The sequence below is a fragment of the Takifugu rubripes genome, chromosome 7, assembly GCF_901000725.2.
Source record: "Takifugu rubripes chromosome 7, fTakRub1.2, whole genome shotgun sequence".
Taxonomy (NCBI): Eukaryota; Metazoa; Chordata; class Actinopteri; order Tetraodontiformes; family Tetraodontidae; genus Takifugu; species Takifugu rubripes.
In genome coordinates, this window is record NC_042291.1 from 17337927 (window position 1) to 17342908 (window position 4982).

The 4982-nt window shown below is 44.8% G+C and overlaps 1 long non-coding RNA gene across 1 annotated transcript; it reads left to right on the forward strand.

Annotated features, from left to right (window-relative positions):
- Positions 1-2253: 2253 nt before the first annotated feature.
- On the forward strand, positions 2254-3408 carry LOC115250562 (uncharacterized). Its single transcript, XR_003889133.1, has 2 exons — positions 2254-2480; positions 3072-3408. It is a non-coding gene; the product is annotated as an uncharacterized lncRNA (long non-coding RNA).
- Positions 3409-4982: the final 1574 nt, after the last annotated feature.

Below are 4982 nucleotides of genomic sequence, written 5' to 3' on the forward strand. Positions count from 1 at the left end.
GGGGTTAAGGTTAGGGTTTAGGGTTAGGAATAAGGGTTAGGGTTTAGGGTTAGGAATAGGGGTTAGGGTTTAGGGTTAGGAATAGGGGTTAGGGTTTAGGGTTAGGAATAGTGGTTAGGGGTTAGGGGTTAGGGGGTAGGGTTAGGTTAGGGGGTAGGGTTAGGGTTAGGTTTAGGGGTAGGGTTAGGGTTAGGTTTAGGGGGTAGGGTTAGTTTTAGGGGGTAGGGGGTAGGGATAGGGTTAGGTTTAGGGTTAGGGGGTAGGGATAGGGTTAGGGTTAGGGGTTAGGGGGGTAGGGATAGGGTGTCTTATTAGGTCCCTTGTATTGAGTTTAGTTTGCCACTGAAAGCAAAAGCATTGATGATAGCAAAGCATTTGCTGGAGCTAAAGAGACTTTGTCCATTATGTTTTCTAGATAAACAGTAACCCTCTTTTTAGCGGCAACATGTTTGTTACATTCACAGATTGATATTTGCATTTGAGAGCGATTTATGCATTTTACACTAGCATGTGATTTTTTTTTGACATTTTCGTAGGAGATTGACGCCGTTATGAAAACATGACGCTGTCTTATTCTGCTCTATCCCCTGTTGTTGATTTTTGGGTTTAAGCAATATCCAACGATGAGCCCAGAGTGGATCATGGATACGCTGCCAGCCCTTGGGCTAGGTCCCCACCCCCATCTATCCAGTGTCTATGTCTCTCCTCCTTTAAACACACACATGCAAAGACGACAGAGACTCAGCCAATTTAATAAAGAGACTTTGTCATGTGTATCTCTCCCACAGCTTCCTGGCCAGGGTGACAAAATGTGAGTGAGTGGAAAAACAGGAAGAGGACAGGCAGAGACAGGACTATAGCCAGTGGAGGGGGGCCGTGTGTGTTGTGTGTGTGCAGTTGTGTTGTGTGCAGCATACGTGTTGAACGGCTCAGATGTGTCCTTGCAGGGATATTAATGAATGTTCCTGGTGGTTCCACACGGACGCCCTGGTCAGGAAAGAGAAGAAGCTGTTTCCTGGAAGCGTCACTGTCATAAGAGACGGCTCAAGCAATAACGGACATCACCATGAGACGGCCCCGAAGATCACATTTTTATTGATCCATAAATATTCAGAATATGTGCAGCTCAATCAATTGTTACTGAACAATGTTGTTACTGAACATGCTCAAAGAGATTTATCCTTTAGTCACTGCTACTAACCCTAACCCTATCCTTTAGTCACTGCTACTAACCCTAACCCTAACCTACTAACCTGGACAATCGTCATATTTTCCTGATTATTTTGCTCCTGTCGATGATGCAACTGAGAGTTCTGCTGCACCCTAACTAACCCTAACCCGAACCATAACTAACCCTAACCCAAACCATAACTAACCCTAACCAACCCTAACCCAAAAACAGCAAAGAGCACTGCTGACTTCTAATGTGGACTCAGCTGTTCAGCAGTCTAAATAGAATGCAGACAAGTGAACATGATCTCTCTGACACACACACGCACACACACAGCCACACGCACATACACGCACACACACACACACAGCCACACGCACGCACGCACACACACAGCCACACACGCACACACACACACAGCCACACACACGCAGCCACGCACACACACAGCCACACGCACACAGCCACACACACAGCCACACACACACAGCCACACACACACACACACACACTCTCACACACACAAGCAGCCACACACACACACACACACACACACACACACAGCCACACACAAGCAGCCACACACACACACGCGCACACACACAGCCACACACACACAGCCACACACACACACACACACAGCCACACGCACACGCACACACACACACACTCTCACACACACGCGCACACACACACACACACACACACACACACACACACACACACACTATGGTTGAGATATTGAGGGACAACATCGGAGTTCTAAGAGAATGTGTCAGAGATATTGAGCAATCATGGCGTGTTGTTGATCCTCACTTTGAAATCTGTGATAACTTTGGTTGGTTTTGCTTATTACAACCTTAAAATTGTTATTAAAGCACAATAGCTGCTTTAATAACACACTAACCCTATAACATTTAATAACATAATAAGCTGCTTTAGCTTGTCAGCTGCTCACCTGTCAAATAGATAACTTAGCTAAAATTACAACAATCAATCTAACCCTAACCCCAACTTTATCCCTGGAGAACTGATCAACTGAATCTCCTGACACCATATTGGATGTTTAATGAAGACGCATGGATGAGAAAAGCAGCCGATTCCACAGCTTCCTGCAGGCTGGCTGGTTTCTTTGGTTGTTTCTGGGAGGGGAAAGTGACCCTGAGAGCTTCAACACCACAACAAACCCAACTGCTGACATCAGTGTGTCAATTAGTGGAGTGAAGAGAAAACATCCCTGCCCCCTCTCCTCCACACCCACCTTCCCCGACATACATTCCTTCCTCCGCCCGACCAGCGAGCCAGTGAGGTAACGTAGCGAGAGCAGCTCCCGCCTGCCACGGCTGGTTTAAGGCAGAAATGGGGGAGGGGTGTGAGTCGGGGAGAGGGGGTCGGTGGACGATGGGGGTGATGAGGTTGGATGTCAAGAATGTGGCTCATGCTCTGCTCTTTTGTGTGTTTTGTGTGAGATGAATGGGCCGACGGCAGGCTGGGCTTCTCCTTCCCTGTTGACTTTTGTGTTGAAAGGCCCAAGGCCCCGGCCAGACACACCTATGATGGAGGCTGCAGGCCAACATCTCCAACGCCCACGGCTCATAGACAGTTTTAAAGTCTTACTTGTTCGCTGGCTCATTGTTGTGGACCACGTCCTGATCTCCCCTCACTTCTGGATGTGGATCTGTCCGTGCCTCTCTGAGCCCCCATCAGGACGCGGTGGGCTCGGTTCTTGGACAAGGGTTATGGAAGTGGGCTTCAGTCACACTGATAATTATTTAGGAGTCATCGCCTCGTTAACAGTGCCGCCGTTAATGAATGATTAGTACTTTGTTCTTCACATTGTCGTGGTAATTCGGTGTCCAACTCTCTAATCATTTTGCGACTTGTTTGACTTGTTGTGCAGGTTTGGTTTGTTAAGTCTTCGTCTCTCCCGTGCTGCTCGTGATATGTGCACGTACCCGGAGGTGAACTGAAACGTCCTCAGAGGCTGTGAGGGAACAGTAGTAATGTGTGTCGACACTCATCCCAGCAGTGCAGGAAGCAACGCTCCAGCTCAGAGTGAAAGGAAATGATTTCGCTGGACTGGACTAAAGACAAAAGCTGAGAAAAGCTTTTAGTTCTGTGACATCAATGTTGAACATTTCTGCAGGCAGTGTTGTAACACTGTTAATCATATAAAATGATCAATTTATCGCTTCTTCCTCCATGATTCACTGTTAAAAATAATAAATTAGCTTTGCAGACTTCCATATTGCTGCTCAAATTGGCTTCATTTGCAATGTATAAAGTTTAATTAGAATGATAAAATCAGTGCTTATTTACATTGTATTTATTTAGGTGATGTAAACAATGGACAACATGGAATTTATCTAAAGATTTTTTTTGACAACAAATTTAGTTTAGCAAATAATGTGGCTTAAATTCCTGACAACAGTAGAGGATACGGAGGGCAGCTAGCTGGAGATGCTCAGGAGGGTTAGCCAGTGCTGAGCGACTGTAGTCTGTCGGTTAGCATTACTTTCTTCCTACCAGTTAACCAATGATGTCACATAAACACCTACTATAAAACAAGTTAGCTAGCAGTGAGGGGGTAGCATGTTGGTGGAGGAGAGCAAACACAGCATAAAATCTATCCAAATATGTCCAAATATGTAATATATGATTCATATTTTGAAGTGTGGTTTTAACATGATGAACTGAAGCATTCCACCAGTGGCATTGATGAGTTATACTAGCTAATCACTAATCTGCAATCATTTCTATTGTTCGAGCATATTAGTAAAAGTGACTGTATGACACAACAAATATTGTAGCAGCTACTGAAGCTACAGTGCAAAACTAAAATACATGTATGTATGTAAGGAGATGCAGCAGACAGGATCCGACACCATGTAGGACAGACCATAAAGGGTTTTAAATGTATGTACCTGTGAGTACTAACAGCTAATGAATGGCTAAACACAAATCCTTGTGCTGCTAACTATAGCACTTGCTAAGATAAAAGCAGCAACTGATCATAAATATTTGGTTTGACCCACAGATTTTTTTTTAGTTGCCATAATACAGATTTTGTCTCTTTTGATCAATGATAGCAGAAATCTGTCATTATCGTGGGTTAGATGAAAGTTTTCACTATAGTCATGTGGTTTTTGCTCATGGTTTCTCTAAAACAGTACGTTCTGAAGCTTAAATTCAACACTGTCCTATTGGCTGTTAGATATTATAACAAGGTTAGCGTTAGGCTAACGTGGCTCTTTCTTTTGCATGCAGCTCTATCAAGGATGTAAAGATACTCTTTGTTCCAAATGGGAAATGTTCATTGATCATCACAGTGGCCGAATACATAATGTGTATTTTAACCACCTTACTTAATCCATTAAATCACCACCGTCGGTCAAGCATCACTTACGGCAACAAGTTTGCGAGTGGCAGTTACTTTCCTTCAGTTACCTTCCTTCAAAAGTGCCTCCCCCACTTCGTGACCCTCCCCCACTCAACCCCCCCCCCCCCACTCTGGCCCCCATTAGCCTTGACTCGGGCTCATTGCTCTCTGCGTTGCCCAGCTGACGTTTGATTGGAGGTTGAGACAGAGACGGAAGCCTTGGGAGTATTTATAGAGACTCGCTCATTTACCAGAACAATAACAACCCTCCCCCACATGGAGAAACAGACACAAGCAAACGGACTTTTGGTTTCACATCTCCATGCAAGGGTTCCTATAAGCATCTACAAATTTGCGTGTGCAGAGTATCAACATGAAAGTAGAATGATCAAAGGATGAACAATGCTGAACATGGCTAATCATAACGGAACA